This window comes from Rhinopithecus bieti, unplaced genomic scaffold (assembly GCF_001698545.2).
Source record: "Rhinopithecus bieti isolate Rb0 unplaced genomic scaffold, ASM169854v2 scaffold_71999, whole genome shotgun sequence".
Taxonomy (NCBI): Eukaryota; Metazoa; Chordata; class Mammalia; order Primates; family Cercopithecidae; genus Rhinopithecus; species Rhinopithecus bieti.
In genome coordinates this window covers 300,288-328,061 of record NW_016826903.1, presented here as the reverse complement: position 1 = coordinate 328,061, position 27,774 = coordinate 300,288, and the positions used below count along the sequence as shown (strand labels likewise).

Genomic DNA, 27,774 nt, shown 5'->3' with positions numbered 1-27,774 from the left:
TTTTTTTTTTTGAGACACAGTTTCATTCTGTCACTCAGGCTGAAGTGCAGTGGCACAATCTTGGCTCACTGCAACCTCCTCCTCCAGGGTTCAAGCCTTTCAAGTAATTGGGATTACAGGCATGTGCCACTGCAGCCAGCTAATTTTTGTATTTTTAGTAGAGATGGGGTTTCACCCTGTTGGCCAGGCTGGTTTCAAACTCCCAGCCTCAGGCAATCCACCCACCTCGGCCTCCCAAAGTGCTGGGATTGCATGCATAGGCCACTGTGCCCAGCCACATTATTATTATTATTATTATTATTATTATTTTGAGACGGAGTCTCAACCTGTTCCCCAGGCTGTAGTACAGTGGCGCGATCTCGGCTCATGGCAACCTCTGTCTCCCGGGTTCAAGCGATTCTCCTACCTCAGCCTCCTGAGTAGCTGGGGTTACAGGCACCCGCTACCATGCCCGGCTAATTTTTGTATTTTTAGTAGATACAGGGTTTCACCATGCTGATCAGGCTGGTCCCAAAGTTCTGACCTCAGGTGATCTGCCTGCCTCGGCCTCCCAAAGTGCTGGGATTACAGGCGTGAGCCACAGCGCCTGGCCCACATTACTACTTTTAACAGGACTTTGTTTTCCCTTTTGCCTACCTCATGTCTACATCAATTTAATTTAATATTTTTTGTAATAGCGCCTCAAATTCCTTTTAGGAAATTATTCTTCCTTATTGGGATTATTTCATCAAGGTGTGCAGCTTTCCCCTAGTGAAGGGATTGAGGAACACCCTACCCAAGTTGATACATATTCATATGTATCAACAGTGACCAGAACATCAAAGGCCTGGCCACGGATGGAGCCTACTCATTCCAGACATGGGATGTAGACAAGATTGTCCAGAGCTTCTGCTACAAAGAGCCTCTAAAACCACATGGTTCCAAAGTCCATTTCTGTTATTTACAGGGAAATAATTCTAAATGGGACAGTGCTTTTGGTTGATAGTACATCTAAAACTGAAGTTCTTAATCTGAGGTCCAGAGACGTGGACATGGTTCATGGGTGGCTGTCAGGGGTCAACAGACAAGATATAATTTTTATATCTGCTGATGAGTATATTTTCCCAGTGAGATGGTCTACAGGAAGCTTTTATCAGATTCTCAAAGGGGTCTATGGATGAAAATGGGTTAGAAACCATTGATCCCAGAGCAGGAGTTCCTAATAAGTCTGTGTATAAACTCAGATGGGGAAAAATTATATCTTTGTTTGTACTAACTTCCATTCATGTTTTCTTATTTATGAATGTTGGTAACAAACCACAGTATTATTAGCAATTCCCATGATTTTGCTACCAGTAGAAATCAGATATTTTCATATCATATTATAGTGTTGCAGATATCAAAATATAATTTATACCTTTCACTGCTTTAAAATTACAGTGTTAATAGACCCAAGCTAGACCTTGTTATTCAATGTGTTAACAAAGAAGCATATATATTACTTGATTACCAGATACTTTAATATTTTAAAGCTGCATCTCAACATAATTGGTTTCCTTGGTAATCTGTATGCTTCAGTTTATTCAAAACATTATTCTGAGAAGTCCAAGAGCTTCATCAGACTGCCAAGGAGCCTATAATACTAAAAAGTCACTAGCCCTCTTAGGAAAATCTTGGTAGGACCAAGCCTCCTAGCCTTACCTTTATTTGCTCTACAAAGCCAGGTTCTATCTGGTAGTTTCTCTGCTTTCAATAACCTGACATCTTGGTTCCCAGCATTGCAACCTCTGAATACTTCCAAAGTAGCAGGCATTGCCTAAGTCCAGAAAAACACAAACTTATACAAACGATAGGACAGAACAAGAGCAAAAAGAGAGAGAAAGAGAGAGAGATCCAGAATAGGTAGATCCAGAGAGGCAGAAAGCAGATTGGTGGTTGCAAGGACCTGCGGGGAGGTGGAAACAGGGAGTGATGGCTTAATGGAGGGATTGACCCCATAATGGGTATAGGATTTCCTTTTGGGGTGATGAAAATGTGTTGTGAATGGATAGAGGTGGTGATGGAACAGCACTGTGAAGGTAGTAGATGGTGATGGATTATATACGGCAAAAAAGCTAATTTTGTGTTCTATGAATTAGCATTCATTAGCTCAATAAAACAAAAACAAATAAGAAATAAGTAAATAAAAGGCAACTCCATAACAAATTCACCTGGGAATTATACAAAGTCCTACTTAGGGGAATAAAGAAAAAAATAATCCCAAAGTTTAACGGTATTTTATTTTCCTTTTCCCCCCTCAACCCACACTCACATCAAGTTGCTTGTGTACACTGCAATTTGAGATCACTTATGAAATTGCTAATGTGTACTTTAGCCTACATATTAAATTCCGGTTTGCACTTATGCATATTAAAACACACCACTAAATACTCATCTGACAAGCTATATTTTAAACCTCAACCTAGGCTTTATTGTGCCTGGATGCACTTTTAATATACCCACTAAATTTCAGCCAGACTGAAGACTGGCTGGCAATGATGATTTATAAGGAAGTGTAGAGTCTCTCACTTTCTAGCCCAGAGTCCGCTCCCACTTGAGGGTCTGGGGATTGGCAGCCCCCTAGTGCCTGATGGCTCTGTGGAACTTCTAGGAAAAGATTTCGAGCATGATCTCACGGCCTCAACCTGGATCTGAAAGATGACTGAAGGGCTTCCCATTCTGGTAATAGGCCCCACCGAGGACTCAGCATATCCCATCAGAGCTTGCCAGCCTCCATCACGGCAGGCTTGGATTGGCTGTTCACAAGCCCCTCTCATATCCTCCTCCATCATTCCCTCTCTGCCAAGGTTTTGAAGTTCCTTTTCCTGCTCACGAGCCCTGCTGGCACCACACAGCCTACAGGATAGTGTCCAAGTGCCTCAGTCTGGAAAGGGAGAACTGACCTTTTTTTGAAGCCCCACACAATAGAAAGCTTTCATATCAAGGGCCCCATTTAACTTCATGAAAACCACAACTAGGCTTATTATGGCCATTTAGGGATGAAGACACTAAGGCAAAAGATCATATAAAGTCACACAACTGGTCAAGCTTTCACCACATTTCTGTTCCTCCTTCCTTTCCAACCTTTTCTCTACCACTCACTCCTTTGTGTCAGCCTGCAGGCCCCCCTACTCACTATCCCCTGACTGTCACACCTTGTCCACAGGGCCCCTCCACCTAGGGGCCTCCTCTCTCCACCTTCCAAATCCCACTCATTCCTCAAGGTTTGGCTCAAGTCTTCCCTGCTCCAAAAAGCTTTCTCAGACCCCAGTTCTCTCCCCGCCCTCTGAATTTCCACTTATTACGCCACTACTCCTATCCAGGTATTGCCTGGTCTGGAGTATGTGTCTGGCCTCCTCTATTAAAAAGTAAACTCCCTGAGGACAGAAATTGTGTGTTATTCCTTTTGTATTTGCTACAAGTATCCTGTAGGATTGAGAAATCAAAACTGCTTGATTCTCTCCATCAGCAAGAGATTGATTTTTTTCAGGCCAAAGCCTTGATCCTTTTTCCCAGTTTCTGCACTTCTCCCATCTCCTGCCACATTCCCTGGACAAGTCTCACGGGACTCCCAGTCATCCTCTCCAGGCTGCCCTGCACAGGAGAGCCCCACCTTGCACAGGTCTCCTTCCCTGCTGCATCATCTCCCCTAGATGCACCCTGCTTCCTTTGTAGCTAGAAGATGAAGAAGGCTCTTTTTTTTCCTTTTACATGTCTAATGACACTGTTTTTTTCAGACAGGGACTTTGGGAAAAGTCATGGCAATAAAGTATGGAGCTTATTCAGAGAATGAGCAGGTTGTGTCCTGTCTCCAGGTGTGTGACAGCTGCTGAGGGGGTAGCATGTGAACTGTTTTGGCAGGAAAAGGGGGTTCAGTGGTATTAAGTGCTCATAGGAAAGAACAGTGGCTTTGGGATGCAGGACACAGATGAAAAGCACTGTTACCTGCATCATGTAATTTGACAGATACTGTAAGACTCCAGAGGTTCCCAACCATGTCCCTTTAAGCTTATAATGTTTTCTTCTTTCCTTCTGTGTTCAAAATTTCTCACATTTTAGTTTTTCTCTGTTTTAGATGATGTGGTTAGCTAATATTTTGCAACAACATTTATGTTCTCTTCTCTTTTTTTTCTGCCCTGCCTTCTTCTCCCACAACTTCCAAAAGTGCCTTATTTTTTCAGGGATGTGGCAAGGAAGAAAACAGGGGTTAATCAGTAACATCTCTAGGCCTTTGTTTTCCAAAGTCCTCTATCTTTTGAAGACCTAAGAGGGTTAATGAAGGAGGTTAAAGAATGAGGCAATTCACAGAGTAACTTGAACATTTGAATCACGGCATGGAAGAAGAGAGGATCCTCCCAAGACCACACAGCCAACCCCAGGCCAAGGCAGGAAAAAAGGAGGCTGTATGACTCCAGAGAGGAATGGTAAGCTCAAATGTTCAAATGCCTTCAAAGAATCAGAAAGATATTACAAACAAACAAATGAGTAAAGCTGGTAGGGAGACAAGTGGGACTGGTAAGGACTATGTCTACCTGGGGTTTTATATCCTAAGTGTATTAATTTTGTTTAAAAAATTTACACTATGCTGGTGAAAAAAAAACACATCTAGGGCTTCATTCCACTCACTGGCAATCTCTGAATCTAGCTAGTTGTGACAGCCTTGTAAAAGACTTTTGTACCTGAAGCATGAAATAAAATCTGCAGAGCCAGCCATAGTGCTGTGCACCTGTAGACTCAGCTACTCAGGAGACTAGGCAGGAGGACTGCTTGAGCCCAGGAGATCTGGGCTGTAGCATACTATGTCAATAGGATGTCTGCACTAAATACATCAATATGGTGACCTCCCAGGAGCAGGGAACCAGCAAGATGCCTGAGGAGGGGTGACCCAGCCTGGGTCAGAAACAGAGCAGGACAAAACTTCCACGCTGATCAGCAGCAGGATCACATCTGTGAATAGCCACCACCAGTCTGGACAACATAGAAAATCCCTATCTCTAAAAAAAAAAAAAAAAAAATTATGCAGAGAGGCATTAGTTCTAATAGAGCCCTGCAGACAGCAGAAAACTGTGAACTAATGACCTGGTAACAAGGGAGACATCACCCCACATCAGATGCCTGGGGAATGTGAATGATCCTGAAACTGTGATCTAAATTCCAGGGTTGGAGGAGGCAGAGAAAGTCCAAGAATGACTTAGGTTAAGTAGCCCTTCCCCAGCTACCAGCCCAATGAGATAGGATAAATTAGGTTACTTTATAAAAATATTTTAAAGGTACAATATTTGTGTATACAGTTGAAATTCCTATAACTACAAACATTGAAGAATGTGTTTGGGTTAATTCAATTCTCCATACATCTACTGTGCACTGCCTATATATCTCTGCTGTGTGCATATATATCTCTTACATCTATAGATATTGAATTGAGTTGTGCTGTAATGGATCTGTCTCATTTGAGTCTTGGAATAAAATAAAGCCACATCCTTGTGTTCAGAAGATTTGGTCACACATACAGTAATGGGTACTTCCAGTGTTGGTGGTCCTGAGAAACAGTGGAACTTGGAAGAAGTGAGGGATTAGAAGACAGGACTTAGACCAGGGTAAAGGAAGAATGTCTTCCTTTCTCTGATATGGCTCTCTTGAGCTCAAGCTCCTATAAGTTTAGCAAGGTTTGAATGTCCTACCTGGTTGGGGGGGATGAAAGCTGACTCTTGCCATTTGAAGCTGGATAGGGAGACAGATTACTGAGGGAACCTGCCACCAATATTTCAGCGTAGGTTCTTTCTATTTTCCATAAGTGTCAGCTGGTCTGAGAAATAAGGAGAAAGAGCACAAAGAGAGGAATGTTACAGCTGGGCCTCCAGGGGTGACATCACATATCAGTAGGACCATGATGCTCACCTGAGCCACAAAACCAGCAGGTATTAAGGATTTCAAAAGAAGAGGAGGTGTAAGAACAGGGAGTAGGTCACAAAGATCACATGCTTCAAAGGGTAAAAAGGGGAACAAAGATCACATGCTTCTGAGCAAACAGGACCAGAGGTCTATGTTCAGCAGTGCACGTATTGTCTTGATAAACATCTTAACAGAAAACAGGGCTTGAGAGCAGAGAACCAGTCTGATCAAAAATTTACCAGGCTGGAGTTTCCCAATCCTAGTAAACCTGAGGGTACTGCAAGAGACCAGGGCATATCTCAGTCCTTATCTCAACCACATAGGACAGACATTCCCAGAACGGCTGTTTATAGACCTCCCCCTAGGAATGCAATTCTTTTCCCAGAGTATTAATATCAATATTCCTTGCTAGGAAAAGAAATTAGTGATATCTTCCCCACTTGCACGTCCATTTAGAGGCTCTCTGCAAGAAGAAAAATATGGCTCTTTTTGCCCAACCCCGCAGGTAGTCAGACCTTATGGTTGTCTTCCCTTCTTCCCTAAAATTGCTGTTATTCTGTCCTTTTTCGAGGTGCACTGATTTCATATTGTTCAAGCACACATGTTTTACAATCAATTTGTACAGTTAACACAATTATCACAGGGTCCTGAGGTGATGTGCATCCTCAGCTTATGAAGATAACAGGATTAAGAGATTAAAGTAAGACAGGTGTAAGCAATTACAAGAGTATTATTTGGAAAGTGATAAATGTCCATGAAATCTTCACAATTTATATTCCTCTGCCGCGGCTCCAGCCAGTCTCCCCATTTGGGATCTCTGACTTCCCGCAATACAGATCTGGAGGGGCACCCAAGGATGGGCAGATGCAGGTGATGAGAACAACCATTTATTCACCCAAGAGTTTTATGAATAATTCTATGTTATTAGCACAAAGGTTTAACTTAAGCACAGCTGTTCTGAAAGATACTAAAAGAAGAGAATTGGCCCATCCTTAGGCTAGAAAGGTAAGGACTTTGATGCCACCTAAGGCCATGGCAGCAGTGGAAGCAGCAATTGAAGACATTCCCAAGAAGAAAGTGATGTTGGAGTAACAAGTGTCAGGCCATTACAGGGATCCTTTCACAAGTGCCCACCCTGAGGGATCACAAAGTGCTATTTTGTTAAGCCAGCTGGTGAGTTCCCTGGTCAGACATGGCTGAATTCTGAGGGACGACTAAGACAGAGCCTCTGCCCTCCAGAAAAAGTGGACACATTTTATGGTGGGGAGCTTACGTACGATGTGTTGTAAAAAAAAATTTAGAGCGTTTCTCTAAAGAAACACTGGAAGAGTAGAATATTAGTGACAAAGGTGTAGCTGGGAGTGTGTTCCAAGTGGAGTAGACAGCAGGAACCACGGCATAGACATGGGGAGCCCCCTTTGATCAGGAGAGATGGAGCTACACCCTCTGACTATATCATAGAGACATGAAAAGTGCAAAGCCTGGAGAAACAACTGACATCACAACAGGCAAAGCCTCAACTGCAAGGGAAGACATTTGCTCTTAATCAGAAGACAAAGGGACTGTGCACTTTAAGACTTCTGAGTTACAAACAACCATTCCAGGGAGTTTAAATAGAAAACAAATTAATTAAAAGACATTACAGACTTGTACTTGTATGAAGAATAAATTCTGCAGACCCAACATACAGCATAGTGACTATAGTTAATAATAATGTACTGTACTGTGTACTTGCAATTTGCTAAGAGAGTAGATCTTAAGTAATCTCATCACCAAAAAAGGTAACTATGTGATGTGACAGATGGGTTAACTAGCCTGATTGTGGTAATCATGTCACAATGTATACATATATCAAAACATCATGTTGTATATCTAGAATATACACTATTGCTAACTGTCAATTGTACCTCAATAAAGCTGAAAAATTGGGGGTAATTTGAATAAAAATATTGAGATATTGGGTAATTTACAGAAACTCTGGGTGGGCAAAGAACAAAACTTGAAAACCGAGGAGCTAATCCACCCTCTGTGCCAATTCCATGGAGGCCCACATTTACTGCCACCAGGCACTAGATGCAAGACCTCATCTCTACTTCCAGAAAATGAGTCCCACTCCATGTGGCTTCCTGGTGGTGCTCTCCTCTGAACCTAAGTCTACCAAGAGCAGTCTATGGGCAGATCAAGGGTCCTGGGCCTATGCTCCAGCTGCAAGGGAGACTGGGTAAGAGTTTCTAGCATCTGCCTTGGGAAAGCAGGACTCCTAATTGCACATTTCCCTAAATGTAGAAAGGCTTTCAGAAGATGCTGAGCAGCAGTAAAGCATAGAAAATGTCGCTACAGTTGCCAGTAAAGTTTTTGGAGACGGAGAGTAAACATAATCTAAGCACGTGTTGGGAAGATTAATTAGGGGTCGGATGGGTAATGCCTACATGTTTCCTGGGAAGAGTGACCCAACTGGAGAAGGGCAAGGAAGGCCTGAATGAGTAGCCTTCATTCCACTTCTGCAGAGGACTAGTTGTCACCCTGTGGACAGTTTGACAGGTCCAGGGAGTCAGAATGGCAGGACAGATAAGTCAGGAGTAGGGTAGGATAGTAAGAAAGTGTCTACAGAAGGAAAAGACTGAAGGTGAGCAGGGAAGTAGATGTGAACGTGTTGACAAAGGTCAGTCTGACCAGCTCCCTGAGTTGAGGCAAGCCCAGGTGAGGCCCAGCACCAGGCCATGGAAATCCAGCCACTACAATGCCAAGCAAAAGGTGAGAGGTTAGAGTTTACATAGGTATGGGCAGAGCCACATGAGAGATGAAGCAGCAGCAGCCAGGAGCTGCAAGTGGGCAGGAAGTGGAGATGAGTGGTGTTCACTGCAGGTTCTTCCTGCAGGTCAGAGCTCCAAGCCAGAAGGGAAAGGAAGTGGAGGAGTGCTCTGAAAAAGCAGCAACCCTGCAGCTGAGGGACCAAGGGGCTGAACGGTTTCTCCACTGAGAGATCCAGTTCTCAGGTAGGAACTGAGAATCAGAAACAAGGCAGAAGCACATCCTGTTTTACGAGAAAAATCAAGGTCTTCAAAGATAACTGTAATAGGTTTCTATCTGTCTGTTTTTATTGTGGTAAAATATGTGTAACATAAAATGTACCATTTTAACCAATATAAAGTGTATAATTCAGTGGCATTAAGGACACTCACAGTGCTACGCAACTATCACCACTATCCAGGTCCAGAACATTTTCACCACCGCAAATGCAAATTCCACGCTCATTAAGCAGTTGCTCTCCATTCCCCACTCCCCACCAGTCCCTGGCAACCACTCATCTGCTCACTGTTTCTATGGATTTGCCTATCCTGGATATTTTATATAAATAGAATCATATAATATGTGACCTTTTGTGTCTGGCATCTTTCTCATGGCATGTTTCTGAGATTTATCCATGTGATAGCATATGATGGTCAATTTTATGTGTCAATTTGACTGGGTCACAGAGTGCCAAGTATTTGGTTAAACATCATTCTGGGTGTGTCTGTGAGAGTGTCTCTGGATGACATTAACATCTGAATTGGTGGCCTGAGAAAGCAGATTGCCCTCCCCAGTGTGGATAGGCCCCATGCAATCAATTAAAGGCCTGAATAGAACAAAAAGGCTGTGTAAGAAAGGATTTGTTCTCTCTCTGCATGAATGTCTTCCACTGAGAATGGAATTCTGCCTTTTGACTTGGACTCAGAATAGACCTTACACCATTGACTCTCCTGGTTCTCAGGCCTTTGGATTAGGACTGAAACTATACCATAGACTTTCCTGGGTCTCCAGCTTGTCAACCAAAGATCTTGGGACTTCTCAGCCTCCATAACTGCCTGAGCCAATTCTTTTTTTTTCTTGAGACAGGGTCTGGCTCTGTTGCCCAGGCTGGAGTGCAGTGGCATAATCTTGGCTCACTGCAACCTCTGCCTTCTGGGTTCAAGTGATTCTCCTGCCTCAGCCTCCTGAGTAGCTGGGATTATAGGTGCCCGCCACTACGCCTGGCTAATTTTTGTTTTTTTTTTTGTAGAGACGAGGTTTCACCATATTGGCCAGGCTGGTGTCAAACTCCTGACCTCAAGTGATCCACCCACCTTGGCCTCCCAAAGTGCTGAGATTACAGGCATGAGCCACTATTCCCGGCCTCCAATTCTTTATAATAAATCTCTGTGTGTGTGTGTGTGTGTGCGCGCGCGCGAGTGTGTGTGTATGTGCACGCACATATATACATACACTCATACATATATCCTATTGGTTCTTTTTTTTGTGAGAATCATGACTAATACATAGCACGTATCATTACTTTATTTCTTTAATGGCTGCATAATATTCCATTGTATGGATATATCACATTCTGTTTATCCATTCATCAGCTGATCAGCATTTGGGTTGTTTTCATCATACACCAAGGTTTTAAAATCCTGGTTCCCCATTCACATTGCAGGGTGGCTTGGTCAAATCACTTACCCTCTCTGGGCATCTGTTTCATCACATGTTAAATTATTAGGAGGGTTAAATGAAATGAAGCATGTAAAAGCCTAACATAGAGAGGACAATTGGCAAGCAATAAAAAATTGGTTCTCTTAACTGGAGTTGGAACTCAGATCAGAGTGGGCCCAGCAGCAGCAATAACTTGCAATAGATCAGGGCTCCTTAAATTCCCCCCAAATCAGAACTGCACCCACAGCCAGGGTAGGGTAGATACCTGCAGGTAGAGGACAAAGAGGTCTTAATTCTGAGGCAAGAAACTGGACCCTCCCTTGCCTTCCTGCCTCTTCCTACTGTGCGTGCTTGGGGAATTAGGGGTTCTAAATCAGGGCCGTAAAACATGGCTATGCCTCTGTTTCACAAAGTCTTAGGCAATAAATATTGTCTGGAAATATCTCATGTTTAAACTGTTAGAAATATCATACATTTTACAAATATTTGAAAGATAAGCATATACTTCTATCATATCGTATCTTAAAAATGAGTACTCTTCGGGTTTATTTACAACTTTTGTTCAGATAATTCCATAGCATGCACTCACATTATATAAAACCTGTGAAAAAATAACACCTATCATTCCCTAAATCACAGTAATTTCAGAAGTTTACACTTGCATTCATTTTTCTTTTAATGTTCTGTAACCATAAATGTCCCTCTCCTAGGTGTCATAAAAGGCAACGTAAAAAGTGAGTTTAAATGCACCGAGGTTTCCTTGCTAAAGGCACATAAGCAGAAATTTCTTACTCCACATTCAGCGGTGAACAATTCAATAGCTGACCCAGGAACACAGCCCTGGGGGTCACAAGGCCCTTGGTGCATGCTCCAGTGGGGCCCTGAACATATTCCTCAGTTTACTCATCTGTGCAATCCATTCATTCAGCAGCAATCCCTGAGGACCACAGTGGGCCAGGCCAGGCTGTAGTTACAGGATCAATAAGACCTGCATCCCCGTTCTCAGAAACCCATAGTCTAGCAAGAAAGCAGCGAACAAACTTAATAATTATTGTATACCAGGCATTGTTCTTCAATGTTCCATGTATTAGCTCATTAGGTCCTTCTAACAACCCTCTGAAATAAACAGTATTTCCTATGATTTGACAGTTTGTATCTCCCACCCACAGAGTCATATGTGGAAATCCTACCCGGCAAGCTTATGGCTTTAGGAGATGCGGCTTTGGGAAGATGATCGGGTCATGATGGCTCATGAGTGGAATTAGTGCTCTTATAAAAGAGGCCCGGGAGAGACCCTTACCCCTTCTGCTTTTGAGAAGGCAAAAGTGAGAAGATGACTATCTATGAGGAAGCAACTCCTCACCAAACATCAAATCTGCTGGCACTTCCATCTTGGATTTTCCAGCCTTCAGAACTGTGAGAAATAAATTTATGTCGTTTATAAGCCACCAGTCTATAATATTTTGTTGTAGCAGCTAGAGATCAGGCTAAGACACTATTAGTATAAATACCATTATTGTCTTCATTTTACGGATGAGGAGACTAAAGCGCAGAGCAGTTCAGTGACTTAGCCCAAAACAAACCTGGCCAAAAACAAACCTTGGCAGCCTGGCTTTATAAAGTCCACACCATTAATCGTCACGTGAGTGTGCCTTATGTGTTTTACATAATAGACCTTAATGTGAGTAACACAGGTGCATACAGCACAGCAACTAATTTTACCTGAACAACGTTAAGGAAGGCACCGGACATGACTCTGTATCTCGGCCAAGAAAAATGATTTCACACAGCAGGGATGGGAGAGAAAAGCAAAGAACGGAGAGACCAGCAGGAGGAAACAACTGGAGATGTGGCAGAGTCAGGAACCTTGAAGAAGCCCCTGATGGAAAGAGCAAGGCCAAGCAGGTGAAAATAAAGAATGAGGGCACAGGTCTCCTCTGAAGCTCCTTTTAGTTCTCAATCCTGTGACATACCTAAAAATTGCATCTACAATCCTTCATTTAAGGACATGCGATACTTGTCTATGCATTAATCATGCTGGGGTTTAAGAAGGGATTATCTCTCTCTATCCTATCACCTACATCAATTTTCCTTTAACCAGTTTGTATAATGTGTTGTATATTTAAATGTGCATGTTTTAAATACCTGATATTATTGAACAAACATGCTGAGCATTAGCTCAGTGCACAGCATCCTCTTCATTCTGACCGCACTACCTTAGTGAAGGGAGTGCCTTATGTCTTGCCTGCAGTATTTGCTTTCTCCATCGAAGTCCCCTCTTCTATATGACATTAACCTAAGCATGATTTCCTAAGCCCCTCCCCATTTCCAAGGCCATTGCTTCCAGCACAAAATCTGTCTTCCTTAGTACACACTCACCACCTTTCTCCATTGTTTGCAGTCTAACCTTCAGCCTCATCTTCTGCCACTCCTCATCCCTCCATCCTTATCCCATCTGACCCAAGCTCCAGCCCACACCAAGCCACTTCCCACCCAAAGGGGATTCACCTGCTGCCTGAATTATCATCAGTCTTTCTGACAGCCCCAGACAGCTCATCACTCCTTCCTCCCATAGCTCTCTGTTCTAACAGCATGCTAGTATTCACCTTATCATCCAGCCATATCTAAAACACCTAGGTAAGTTTCCTTAAGATTCACCTGGACCTGCTTTTGTTATGATCGCTTAGCCAACAAATACACACACATCTAGTGACCATATAAAATCCAGGCCTGCCGGGAGTGGTGGCTCACGCCTATAATCCCAGAACTTTGGGAGGCTAAGGTGGGTGGATCACCTGAGGTCGGGAGTTCAAGACTAGCCTGACCAACATGGAGAAACCCCGTCTCTCCTAAAAATACAAAATTAGCCAGGTGTGGTGGTGCATGCCTGTAATCCCAGCTACTCTGAAGGGTGAGGCAGGAGAATTGCTTGAACCCAGGAGGCATAAGTTGTGGTGAGCCAAGACTGCGCCACTGCACTCCAGCCTGGGCAACAAGAGTGAAATTCCATCTCAAAAAAAAAAAAAAAAAGAAAGAAAAAAAAATTCAGGCCTTCTAAATTATTAAAGACTGACCTGAGTAGATGATCATTACTTAGAAGAAACGTATGGGGTGTTTTTTTTTTGTTTTGTTTTTTTTTTTTTTTTTTTTTTTTTAGCATTTATTACTTAATATTCATAAGATACATTTATCAACTCATTTGCCAAATACATATTGAGCCTCTGTTCCTTGCACATACCACGCACTGGTGTAGTAAACAAGACAGTGGTGAGGAAGATGCCATCACAGAGCTTACAAAACATTCCAGATGGGGAAATAGATAAGCACAATAAAAGACATAAACATGACCGTGAAAGGCTCCAGTAAATTATCAGCAAGAACCCATCAGCAGAAAAGGACATCATAACTGGAGAAAGCTGCTTAGATTGGGTAGTCAAGGGCAGCCTCTCCAAAATGATGTTTGAGCTGACACCTGGTGGGTACACACAAGCCAACTGTGAGAAGAGCTGAAACTAGCATGTTCAAGGCCAAGGGGACAGTGAGCACAAAGGTCCAGGGAGTGGGAAAGAGCTCTGCGAGCATTTGGAAAGTACAGCTGCCATATAAACTAGAGAGGAGGAGAGATAAGGTTGTCATAAAGATTAGATGAGATTCTAGCTAATGCTGGTTGGTATTTTTTAAAAAAAGATTAAATGAGAGAAAGCATATAAAGTGCTTAGTGGATGCTCAGTAAATGCAGTCTATTTTTCATCATCATGATCATCATCGTCATCATCATATCAGTTTGGACAGATGGGAGAGATAGATCATGTAGATCTCTGCAGCCCATGATAAGAAATGTGGGTTTTAGTCTAACAACAATTCCGAGTTATTAATGGGCTTTTAGCTGGTAAGGGACATGGTCTGATTTATTGTTTTAAAAGACCCCCTGGCTGCTCCATGCAGGAGGATTAGAGCAGGATACAGAAGAAAAGGGGAGATAGTTAGGAGGCCTTTGTAATAATCTGGACTGGAACTTAACAACACAAAATGTTTAAACACCCATCTTTTATTTTGTCCTTGATATAGTTCATAAAGATGAAATCTGTGTGTTTTTGAGTCTGCTACACAATTTTCACAATTTTGACAGAAGATGTTTGTATTTTCTGATGCCCATGTTTAGTTATGAACATATTTGTGATGCTCTCTCAAGAAGCCCACTGTGGTGTTTTCCACTTCCAGTGGCCAATTCTCTAATTTTCTGAGCAGCAACTGAGTATCCTATGATTCAACTAAATTCCAACACTGCTCAGAGTTAGTGTCAGATCCCACAAGGTAGAGGCTCAGTCTCACAGTACTACCCGCACTGCAGACACCAGTCACAGGTCCCACGGCACCTGTACTTCTGACTGACTGGCTATAAATCTGGAGTTCCCATGACCCCTCCTCAGGTTTGATAATTTGCTAGGATGGCTCACAGAACTCAGGAAGCCATCTTACTTACTTTTATCAGTTTATTATAAAGGATACCACTCAGAAGCAGCCAAATAGGAGATGCAGAGGAGAAAAAAAGGAAGGGTAGCACATAGTTTCCATACCCTCTCAAGGAGCACGACCCTCCCAGCACCTCAACATGCTCACCAATGTGGAAGCTCTCCAAATCCCAAAGTTTAGGAGTTTTTACGGAGGTTTCATCATATAGGGGTGATTAACTCAGTCTCCAACCTCTCTCCCCTTCCCGGAGGTTAGGGTTTAGGGCTGAAAGTTTCATGCTGCCTATCAAGGTTTGGTCTTTCTGGTGACTACCCCCATCCAGGAGCCCACCAAGAGTTCTCTCATTAGAACAAGAGATGTTCCTATCACTCCAGAGGTTCCAAGGGATATAGGATCTGTGTGTCAGAAACCCTGGGCAAAGACCAAATACATATTTCTTATTATGTCACACCACCATTAGATTAATGTAACTATTTTTTTATGAGCATACATTTGTTAATTGCATTTAGAATAAAATACAAGATAAATACATAAAATATGTGAATAGTCTATAAATAACTGGTAAGAACTGCTAGAATGGCATACCCAATGCAGGGTCGACCTTGTTATTTTGTAATAACTCATTGACTTCCCTAGGTATTACCCTCATAGGATTATTAGCTCCCAAAGAGCAGGCCCAGTGATTTTTTGTCTTTTTATTGGCAAATGCTTGGCATAGTCCCTGGCACATAATAAGTGCTCAATAAATATTTCCCAAATGCATGAATGAATACTCTGGAAACACTGCAGTAGAAATGATCCCACACCACTGCACTCCAGCCTGGGTGACTCTATTTATTGATTTACTTATTTTAGAGCCAGGCTGGCATTAATTTATTTTAGAGCTAGGTCCTTTCCCTCAAGAAGCTATTGGGTTGGTGCAGAAGTAATTGCGGTTTTTGCCATTGAAAGTAATGGCAAAACCATTACTTCTGCACCAACCTAATAGAAACCATTTGGGAAGAAAATAGAGACATGAACACTTAAATAATAATTCTTTTCACAACCCTCACAAGACAGAGGTACCAATATGTGGCGAAAGCTCTTACACTTTGGAGTTAACCTGGGCTCTCAATGTGTGTGCTCTTCAGTGAGTTACTTCATCTCTCTTCACTTTCATGTCCTTTCCTGCAAAGAGTGGTTGTGAGAGACAGAAAATTGACAAAAAGAGCTTAGGGGCAGCACCTGAAACAAAGAAAATGCTATCAATTTGAACCCCAAAAAGGATATCATTTTTGTCCTGAATAACACTGGAGTCAAGGCCAACATATTTGTTTGGGTTAATAAGAAACAAGATTAATAATGAGATGACGGAAGGTCTGTGTGATTTGGCATCCTGTGAGTCTTGGAGGCTTAGCCTCAACCCAGCAGAGAGGTCTCCGGTCTTCAAAAGAGCAACTCACATTGGCAGCCCCTGCTGCGACACCAGGACCTTGGCAGGTCCGCCTGGGACCCTGCTGTAAAGTGTTGGCTTGGGGATGATCCAGGACATGGCTGTGGCTGAACCATCTCCAAGAAACCAGCTTCTCTGCTTTTGGCTGGAGGGAGGTTTGGGTGGCCACTACTGCCAATTTCAGCTGGGCACTTGCCACGTTTGGCAGCGAAGCTCTGGGAAAATGTAACCTCTTATTTCTCTTATTTCACTATATTCTGCACAGGCTCATTGCCAGAGCTGGGTTTTGGCCTGCACCATGGAGCTGGTGCAGAGCAAGGAAGCAGTGGCTGCTTTACGGAGCGAGTGATTCATTAGCCTAGGCTCCACTCAAGTGAGTTAGTGTCAAGCAGGCTAATGCTGCCTGCCTGGCCTCTCACCCCTACTCCAGCTGGAATATGGTGCCCTTCCAGCAGTTTTCCCTTGCTATCTTTGCAATACCATGAATTTAAAATGCTGAAAACAAGGCTCAGAGCCAAACCATCATTCTTCCCCTCAGTCCCATCCCTCACCCACCCTTTCCAAGCTATCAAAAGTATGTCGCACTTCAGAAACCCAAACCAGAGAAGCCCAGCAGAAAATAAAGGTGATGTACCAAGGTGCTCAATCCTTGACACATCAGATTCTTCAGCTGCACTCAAATGCTGACACATTTCTAGAGTATGACATTTTACATAAAATGAATATGATTATGGGACTCCTTTCTAAGGTTGCCCCAAATCTAGTTCAATGATGCAACCCATTGCCCTTCCTGTCAATTGTCTATTGCTTCTTCTTTCTATTTACATAATATATTCATTTAAATTAGAATTTATTATATATTTTATCTTTACTATAAGGAGACAGAAGATCATGGTATTAAAGTCCAAGTGATAGAGTCTGATTGCGTGGGTTGGAATCCCAGCCACAACACTTACTAATGGGTAACCTGGAGCAAGTTATATAACCTCTCTGTGCTTCAGTCGCCTCATCGGTAGAAATGGGATAAATGGAGTTTTCATGAAGCACAAATAAAATTATTCATGTAAAATACTAAGAGGCGCACCTGAAATATAGGAAGCTCTCAGTGAACACTTGTATTTGGTTTCGAATATATGCCAGTAACATTTTTATTCCCAAAACCTCTGATCAGTTATTCACATTGTTACTTTTCATTCTTCAGCTCTACTGAGTACAAATATAACAGGCATTTCATTCATTCATTTATCAAACTTTTTAATAGAAAATTTAAGTATTTTAACTTATGATGATTGTATTGTTTAGGATTCTCCAGAGAAACAGAATCAACAGGATATATATAGAGCTATCCTATAATAGGACATATACAGGAAATTTATAGGCATTGACTTATGTGATTATGGAGGCTGAGAAGTCCCACAGTCCGCCATCTGTAAGCTGGAGAACCAAGAAAGCCAGTGTAATTTAGTGTATATTGGCATTTCAGCCTTTGTTCTGAGATGGAGGGGGTAACGGTGTCAATTCCAGTCCAAAGGCCAGAGAACCAGAAGTGCCAACATCCAGGGCAGGAGAAGATGGATGTCCCAACCTAAGCAGAGAAAAGAAATCTGTCTGGCCGGGCACGGTGGCTCAAGCCTGTAATCCCAGCACTTTAGGAGGCCGAGACGGGCGGATCACGAGGTCAGGAGATCGAGACCATCCTGGCTAACACGGTGAAACCCCGTCTCTACTAAAAAATACAAAAAACTAGCTGGGCGAGGTGGCGGGCGCCTGTAGTCCCAGCTACTCGGGAGGCTGAGGCAGGAGAATGGCGTAAACCCGGGAGGCAGAGCTTGCAGTGAGCTGAGATCCGGCCACTGCACTCCAGCCTGGGCGGCAGAGCAAGACTCCGTCTCAAAAAAAAAAAAAAGAAAAAGAAAAGAAATCTGTCCTTCCTCCACTTTTATGTTCTCTTTAGGCTCTCAACAGATTGGAGAATGCCCTTCTGTGTTGGTAAGGACGATCTTCTTTACTCAGTCTACTAATTAAAATACTATTCTCTTCCAGCAACACCATATCAGACACACTTAGAAGTAATGTTTTGCCAGCTATCTGGGCATCCCTTAGCCCAGACAAGTTGACACATAAAATTAACCAATGCAATCATGGCAAAATAACATTAAATAGTAGCAGTTAATATTTATTTAGTGTTTTCTGTGTGCCAGGCTCTACACTCAGCTATTTATACATATTATCTCATTTCATCTTCATTATTAATGGGATTCAAAAGTCTGGACACAGATGGTGCCGGTGTAAGACTAAAGTTTTCACCAGCCTAAAATAAGGACATTGGAAAGTATTTTTCTTTTTAAAGATATTTCTGTTTAAAGAAATTTATCTTTCTCACTTTTTGGTGTTAAAACTCTTTCTTTCATGGTGATAGTAGATGATAGCTTCTTTTTTGGAACATTCTTACTTGAAAAAATAAAAGGTTAGTACTAGACTTTGGTTTGGATGCATTAAATAGAGAAGTCTAAAATCTGTTTCTCACCAAAACTCTGCGATGTAGATGTTATTGTTCCTATTATATAGAGAAGAAGCTAAGGCTCAGAGAGGTTAGGTGACTTACCCAAGGTCACACAGCTAGCAAAAGGTAGAACCTGGATGCAATCTCAGGGTCTAGTTCTTAATTCCTTGACAATCACATTTATTAGTACCTACTACATACAGGACACATACCTCATTTCACTCCCTCAGCGGCCCTGTGAGGAAGCGTGATTCCTCAATTTACAGAATAATGGAACTTGCAGAAGTCAAGCATTTGACATAGTTCCACAGTTTGAAAATATGAGGGCAGGACTGGAGCACAGAGCTCTGATTCCAGCTCCCTTTCTCTTTGCATCTACCATGTGCCACACACCATAACAAAAGCCAGACCTACCTCAGATAGCTAAAAAATGTGCTCTGTCCTCAAAGGCTCACAATCTTGGCAGAGACTCTCAACAATTTATTGTCATGCCCCAATAAGCACTTTAGTGAGGTGTGTCTAAGGCACTTTGAGAGCACTAAGAAGGGAAATATTAATTTTGAGGCTTTTGCAAACATTTCTGACAACATCATAGTATCTTGCTATATCATATTTAAAGAATCCCCTGTGAAACTTTGGATTTCATGTGACTGCTTTTTATGAACACTTGGCAGGAAAATCTTTTCCATTAACATGTTTTTGCATTATATGATGCTCTGATTAGTTAACTTGGTGAGAATTTTCTGGCATCTTGTAGACTAACACATTATTTTTTAGTAGCGACAGGGTCTTGCTACATTGCCCAGGCTGGTCTCAAACTCCTGGCCTCAAGTGATCCTCCCACCTCAGCCTGTCAAAGTGCTGGCATTAGAGGCACGAGCAACCACATCTAGCCCCACATTTTATTTTAAAGTGAGAAAGGATTTTAATAACAAACACACACCCAAAAAACAAAAAACACTAAATCCTCCAGCTTCCGTTGTATCCCAAAGTAACAAAACATTTCTCCTTGTGTCTTTAACTTTGGCTAAAGACTAAAAAGAACTTGATTCAGCTTGATTTTTCAGCTGATCTAGACTTAGCTCTGCATTCTGATTTTTATCTAATAGTTCTTAAATAGTAAAATACAAGGAAATATAAATGCACTAGCAAATGAAAGTTAAATCATACCAGGGCAGGCTGGAGGGGTGGCATAAAGGCTGCATTTCACTTTAAACCCTAAAACAGGTAGCAGGCGAAACGTCTTCAGGTCAAACTCTTCCCTCCAAATTGCACTGTGGAGGCTGAGTCAGACACACTGAGCACAGGGAACTCTCACTGACGTCAGTGCATATTTGGAGAATCAGCTGTTAAAGCTGCAGTCAGGCAGGCAGCCCTTGCAGCAAAATTGTGCCCTTGGACTTTGCCTTTGAGGGTTAATGTCTCACTGTGTTTTCAAAAGTGTGGGCAGCCAGCTGGCTTTCAACATAGGGTATTGGGAATTGGCAAGTCAAAATCTTTAGAGAGAGATATGTTTCCTGGCCTAACAGGGCAAATGCCTCTGCAATTTATAGCGTCCTTGAATCTCATTCACTCAAAATAAATGATTCTCTGACCCAAGACTTAGAGGCTAGGCTTGCATAGTTCTATAGATTTTTTTTTTTTTTTAATTAATCCATTTCCTAAGAGTCCATTTACTCTTTAACAAATATTTATTGAGGACTTGCTATAAGCAAGGTCCAGATACATGAAAAAGCAAGCACAGACACGTATGCACGGTTCAAGCCTGTGTAGAAACTCAGAGTCAAGTTGAGAGCCAGCCATTAACCCATTAAATCAATGACACTAGCGAATGTGTCATACTGAATAGGGATAAATAGACTTAGGAGGGAAATAAGGTTAAGAGTGAATAGGCCGGGCGCGGTGACTCACGCTTGTAATCCCAGCACTTTGGGAGGCTGAGGCAGGCGGATCAGGAGTTCAGGCGATTGAGACCATCCTGGCTAACAGTGAAACCCCGTCTCTACTTAAAAAAAAAAAAAAAAAATACAGGGTCTGGCGCGGTGGCTCATGCCTGTAATCCCAGCACTTTGGGAGGCCGAGGCGGACGGATCATGAAGTCAGGAGATCGAGACCATCCTGGCTAACACGGTGAAACCCTGTCTCTACTCAAAAAAAAAATACAAAAAATTAGCCAGGCATGGCGGCAGGCGCCTGTAGTCCCAGCTACTCGGGAGACTGAGGAAGGAGAATGGCGTGAACCCGGGAGGCGGAGCTTGCAGTGAGCCGAGATCGCGCCATTGCACTCCAGCCTGGGAGACAGAGCGAGACTCTGTCTCAAAAAATAAAAAATAAAAAATAAATAAAATAAAAATAATAATAATAATACAAAAATACAAAAAATTATCCAAGCATGGTGGTGGGAGGCTGAGGCAGGAGAATCGCTCTGAACCCAGGAGGCAGAGGTTGCAGTGAGCCGAGATCGTACCACTGCACTCCAGCCTGGGAGACCCAGCAAGACTCCGTCTTAAAAAAAAAAAAAAAAAAAAAAAAAAGAAGTGACTAATAAGGGAACCTGACCTAGACCGAGGACTCAGGAGTGAGACACGTGAGGAAGAGATTTCCAGGCAAGGCTGGGCTGCAGAAGGGACAGAGAGGAGGTGGTGTGGCTGGAGAGCAGAGACAGCATGGTAAGAGGGCAGTTGAGAGCCAGGCAAGCCACACCAGGCAGGACCTTAAAGGCCTAGTTAAGGATTTGATCCTTGTCTTAAGAATGATAGGAGGCTTTGGAGGGTCCTAAGCAGGGGATGAGGTGATCAGATATGCCTTTTGGAAAGATGGTCTGACAGCAATGTAGAGAAGAGAATGAGTAGGGGAGGCTGTCAGATAATATTGGTAGGAAGACCAATTAGGAGATTATTGGGACTGACCACACCAAAGGCTGGAGAGGATGTGGAACAACAAGAACTAATTCATTGCTGGTGGGAATGCAAAATGGTGCAGCCACTTTGGAAGACAGTTTGGTAGTTATTTATAAAACTAAACACATTCTTACCACATGATTCAGCAATTGTACTCCTGGCCTTACTTACTACCTAAGAGATACTATCTACCTAAGAGGTAAGTGTCTACCTAAGTATCTGCATTAGTATCTACCTAAAGGAGTTGAATTCATATGTCCACACAAAAACCAGTCCGCCAATATCTATAGCAGCTTTACTCATAATTGCCAAAACTTGGAAGTAACCAAATTGTCTTTCAGTAGGTGAATGGATAAACAAATTGTGGCACATCTGGACAAGGGAACATTATTCAGTACTAAATGAAAATAAGCTATTGAGCCAAAAAAAAAGACATAGAACTTAAATGCATATTACTGAGAAAAATAAACTAATCTAGAAGGGCTATATACTAGATGATTACAGCTGTATGACATTCTGAAAAAGGCAAAACTATGGAGAAAGTAAAAGATCAGGGTTGAGGTGAGAGGGAAGGGATGAATAGGCAGAGCAGAAAAGATTTTTAGGGCAGTAAAAATACCCAGCATGATACTATAAGGGTGGATACATATCACTCAAACCATAGAATGTACCATAGCAAGGACGAATCCTAATGTAAATATGTACTTTGGGCGATTATGAGTCAATTGTAGGTTTATCAGTTATAATAAGTGTAGCACTCTGGTGGGGGATGTTGATAACGGGGAGGATGTGCATGTATAAGGACTGGGGGTATATGGGAACTCCCTGTACCTTCCTCTCAATTTTGCTGTGAACCCAAAATGTCACTAAAATATTAAGCCTTTAACCGCAACACCTTTAAGGAAAAAGAAAAAAAAAAAAAAAGGAAGAAGACTATTGTGGTGGTCCAGCCAAGATGTGACAATACCTTGGCCAAGGATGGTGACAATGAAGATGATGAGAAGGGGTATTTAAGGTAAATGTGATGAGGCTGAAGATAAGTTGGATATAAGCATGAGGGAGGATGAGGTGTTAAGGATGGTGCCCAGGTGCCCAGCTTTTGGAACTGGGTAGATGCTGATGTCATTTAGTGAGATGAGAGGCCTACAAAGGGACCGGAAGGTGAGGGGAAAGATAATGATTCAGCCTAAGCCACAGGAAGTTGGCAGTGCCTTTGCAATACCCAAGTGGAGATGACTGTCTAAACACAAGACAGAGAGGCCAGAGCTTGAGATACAGACTTGGGAGTCACCATTCGGTCATGGCCATGTAAGATGGGAAGAAAATCTTCAAAGCCAGGGGAGTATATAGCATTAAAGAGAAAATGGCTTTGATGTCTCTTTAGGAATTCCACCCCATGGCATTGGAAAAGAAGATGGGCATTAAAAAAAAAAAGAAAAAAGAAAGAAAGCCCGAGGTGGATTTGCTGCCAAATAATTCTCTACCTTGTATGAGTTCCATCCAAGGCCTTTTATTTGTAATTTTGTATTCCTTTAAAGACAGACCCCCAAAATAAAAACACTTCAAGCTCCAAAAATCTGGTCATGCCCTGGCATTCTTAGATGTAGAGGGAAACTTAGAGAAACGTGCAGCACACAAAATCAACAGAAGAGAGTTTTCATGGTAGGAGGAACTGTAGAAAGGCTGCTGAGTGAAGTAAGATGATGTTTAGAATATGGATCTCACAGGACTTAAAAACCATCAGGTAGGTAGGAGAGAAGAACATGAGTGAGAGCTGAGGACCCCTCCTAGGCTTCCAGCTTGTGGGACAGAGTGGGTGTGCTGCTGAGGAAGGAATTCAGGAAAAGGAGCAAGATTGGTCCAATATCTCTTGGGGCCACAGAGAATTCCCTTCCAGTCACAGAAATCAACCATCACGATCCTGCTGGCCTCAACCTCCCTTCTTGAAGTGAACTATTACCTTTTTCTTCTGCCATTCTCATTACTTTCCTCTGAACAAGCTCCACACTCAGAAACTGAAGGCTCTCTCCCAGATGTAGTCCAAGCGGCCTGGAGGAGCTCACTCTACAGCCCAAATCTTGGTTCTAGAAACGCCATCCCAGTGGCTCTCCACGGGTGCTTCCTTTCCCAGCCTTGCCAACTTGTCCACTTTCTGTTTATGTTCTGCTTCTTTTTTATTTTATTTTATTTTAGAGACAGAGTGTCACTCTGTCACCCAGGCTGGATTGCAATGACGCAATCATGGCTCACTGCAGGCTCGAATTTCTGGCCTCAAACAAGCCTCCTGCCTCAGTCTCCCAAAGTGCTGAGATTCCAGGCATAAGCCACTGAAGCTGGCCCATGTTCTGCTTCCAAGCCACATCTACCCCATCCTATATTTGTACCATTGAACTTTTTTTGTACCCAAATGCTATGTTTTACGTTTGTCTGTGTTACATTTCAAATTCATAGATTTGGTCCATCTCTCTAGCTTATTAAAAATGTTTTCCAGCCCTGATTCTTAGTGAATCGTCACTTCAGGGACATCTGTACTGTATTGTGGCATGGTCTTCTGCATAGTAGCCAAAAAAAAAGGAATGTCATGTATTATGACAGGGAAATTATAAGATTCCTGACTGCATTACATAACATGTTCTCTGCTTACAGAGTCAGAATACATCTAGTTGAATATTCATGCATGCATACATGCTGTAACTTACTCATTAAATTATAGTTACAAGTCAATGTGAACACATGGACACACGGAGGGGAACAACACACAAAGGAGCCTGTTGGTGGGGGATAGGAGGAGGAAGAACATCAGGAAAAATAGGTAATGCATGCTGGGCTTAATACCTAGGTGATCGATTGATAGGTGAAGCAAACCACCATGCACACATTTACCTATGTAACAAACTTGCACATCCTGCATATATACCCCAGAATTTGAAATTTTAAAAAAATTATAGTTACAAGTATCAACATGGATAAATCTAAAATATAATGTTGAGCCAAAACAAAATCAAATTGCAGAATATCTGCAGCATTATATTATTTGTATAAAGTTTTAAAATATATAAAACAATACCATGAATTGTTTATGAATTCATACATACATGGTATAAAAATATGCAAATAAATGATAAACGCCAAATATAGGAGAGTGATTGCTTTCAAAAGGGAGGAAGGGAATGGCATTGGGAAAGGGTGCCAGGAGGCTTCCACTGTATAAACACATATTACATTTACTTTTTTAAAACATCTGAAACAAACAAAGCAAAATGCTAAGATTTGACAAAATGAGAGTACCTGGGAGGTTTTTTTTTTTATTATTCCCTATACAGTAGTTTTTTAGGTGCTTAAAATATTTCAAAAAAAAAATTTAAGTTCACAATCTAGTGGAAGAATAATAAGTGATACAAGAGAGGCATTGATAAAAGATATGGGAGTATAGGAGAGGAAAACAATTCTAACAGGAGAATTTATATTGCTAACTTCATCGTCAATAGAAATATGGCCAATGTATGTGTCAGATTCTTTTAATTCAATAAAGATTTTTTAAGCCCCAACATATTAGTTGTTAGAGGCACAGGTATGACAATGGCAGAATCCGTAACACCAAATCATTCACAGTCTACAAAGGAAACAGACTTCACAGACACAATGAAGCAATAACCAACCAATGCTATGTTAGGGTTACATGAAAGGTTCCGAGATCCCTATGTCTGCCTGGGTGCTTGGTAAAATCTTCACAGAGAAGGAAATACCTCAGCTAGACCTTAAGAAATAAAAGGGAAGAGAGAGACAGAAAGGTAAAACTGGTGATAGGGACAGCATATAAGAGATGAGGAGTTGTGAAAATTCAAAGTAACTAACGATGAGCCTTGAAAGGGACCAGTCTATGAAATGGTCTTCTCGATGTCCTAAATGCCTGCTTCTTTCCAACAAGTATTTGTTGAAGGAAGGAATCTGTATCTCAACCTTTGGACAAAAGGCAGCCAATGGAAGTATTTCATTAAGGGAGTATGAATAGAAGTGGTGAGAAGGAAGATGTTGGCTGGAGTTGAGTAGTGGAGTGGAGCAAGACCAGAGGTTCTCAGACTGGTACAGTGGAGAGGGGCTGGGAACCTAAACTAATACTGAGCAGTTGAGAGGGTGACAAGAGAAACTCATTGGAGATAAATGTTTGAAGTCGAGTAAGCAGATTTCACAATTGATTAGCTGTAGGGAGTAACAAAAAGGAGGAACTGAATACATTTTAAAATCCCAGTTGGCCAGATAAATCAATTTTATGAAGATATACTTTACATAAAATAAAAATGCACCTATTTTAAGTATACAGTTCAGTAAGTTTGGGCAAACGTATATATTCATGTAAGTACAACCAAGACACAGAATATTTCCATCATCCAAAAAGTTCTCTTAGGACTTCTATAGTCAGTAAACCACTCTCTGATTCTGCCAAATCCAGATATCCACTAATGTGTTTTCTGTCATTATAACTTAGTTTTTTTGTGTGTGAAATTTCATAAGAATGGAATCGTACAGTATAAACCCTTTATGTCTGCCTTCCTTCACTCCACATAACATTTTTGAAATTCATCAATGTTTTGGTCTTTATCAGTAGTTTGTGCCTTTGTATTGCCAAGTAATGTTCCATTTTGTGGATATACCATGTTTAATTTATTCACTCACCTGCTGATGGATGTTTGAGTTGGTTCCAACATGGGGCTATTACAAATAAAGCTGCTATGAGGTTGGGTGCGGTGGCTCACACCTGTAATCCCAGTACTTTGGGAGGCCGAGTCAGGCAGATCAGTGGAGGCCAGGAGTTGGAGACCAGCCTGGCCAACATGGTGAAATCCCATCTCTACTAAAAATAGAAAAATTAGCCAGACATGGTGCTGCATGCCTGTAATCCCAGCTACTCAGGAGGCTGAGTCATAAGAGTCGTTTGAACCCGGGAGGCAGAGGTGGCAGTAAGCTGAGATCACACAACTGCACTCCAGCCTGGGAGACAGAGCAAGACCTTGCCTCAAAACAAATAAATAAATAAAGCTGCTATGAACATTTATGTACAAGTCTTTGCGTGGACATATGTTTTTATTTCTCATGAGAGAAATAGCTAGGAGTGAAATCGCTAAAGCACATGGTAAGTGTGAAGTGAACTGTACAATAAATCGTCAGTCTCCAAAGTGGCTGTACCATTTTATATTCCCATCAGTAATACATGCAAGTTCCAGTTGCTCCATATCCTTGCCAACACTTGCTTGTCAGTCTTTTAACTTTTAGACATTCTTGTGGGTATATAATGGTGTCTCATTGTGAATTTAATTTTTATTTGTCTGATGACTAATGGTGTTGAACATCTATTCATGTGCTTGTCCACTTGTACATATTCTTAAAAATCGTCTATACAGGCTGCGCGCAGTGGCTCATGCCTGTAATTCCAGCGTTTTGGGAGGCTAATGTGGGAAGATTGCTTGCGCCTAGGAGTTCGAGACCAGCCTGGGCAACAAAACAACACCCTGTCTCTATCAAAAAAAAAAATTTTTTTTTCTTAATGTGATGGCATATGCCTGTGATCCCAGCTTTGTTTTTGGAAGGCTGAGGAAGGAAGATCACTTGAGCCTAAGAGTTTGAGGCTGCAATGTGCTATGATCAGGCCACTGCACTCCAGCCTGGGTGACAAAGTGAGACCCTGTCTCTAAAATAGAAAAAAAATGTCTATTTAATCTTGGTTGAACTCTATTCAACTCTTGGTTGGAAGATTTCTTTATATATTTCAGGAGACTGCGAAGGTAGAGAAGGCATTAAAGTGAGCTGGGGAGCAGTGGAAAAAGAGCAGCTTTAAAATGATGGAGAAGGCCGGGCGCGGTGGCTCAAGCCTGTAATCCCAGCACTTTGGGAGGCCGAGACGGGCGGATCACGAGGTCAGGAGATCGAGACCATCCTGGCTAATACGGTGAAACCCTGTCTGTACTTAAAAATACAAAAAACTAGCCGGGCGACGAGGCGGGCGCCTGTAGTCCCAGCTACTCGGGAGGCTGAGGCAGGAGAATGGCGTAAACCCGGGAGGCGGAGCTTGCAGTGAGCTGAGATCCGGCCACTGCACTCCAGCCTGGGTG

General features: G+C 42.2%; 2 long non-coding RNA genes across 3 annotated transcripts in view; one reads left to right on the top strand and one right to left on the bottom strand.

Annotated features, from left to right (window-relative positions):
• Positions 1–20,025, bottom strand: part of LOC108523167 (uncharacterized) — a 93,805-nt gene extending 73,780 nt beyond the window's left edge. Inside the window, exon 1 of the long non-coding RNA XR_001883735.1 lies at positions 19,938–20,025. This is a non-coding gene — a long non-coding RNA (uncharacterized LOC108523167). The remainder of the gene's footprint in view (positions 1–19,937) is intronic.
• Positions 4,303–27,774, top strand: part of LOC108523168 (uncharacterized) — a 30,967-nt gene continuing 7,495 nt past the window's right edge. The window contains exons 1-3 of one of the 2 annotated variants that reach the window (XR_001883738.1): positions 4,303–4,442; positions 8,789–8,906; positions 11,529–12,264. This is a non-coding gene — a long non-coding RNA (uncharacterized LOC108523168). Of the gene's footprint in view, positions 4,443–8,788; positions 8,907–11,528; positions 13,141–27,774 lie in introns of those variants that run through there. The other variant, XR_001883737.1, reaches the window with a different exon arrangement.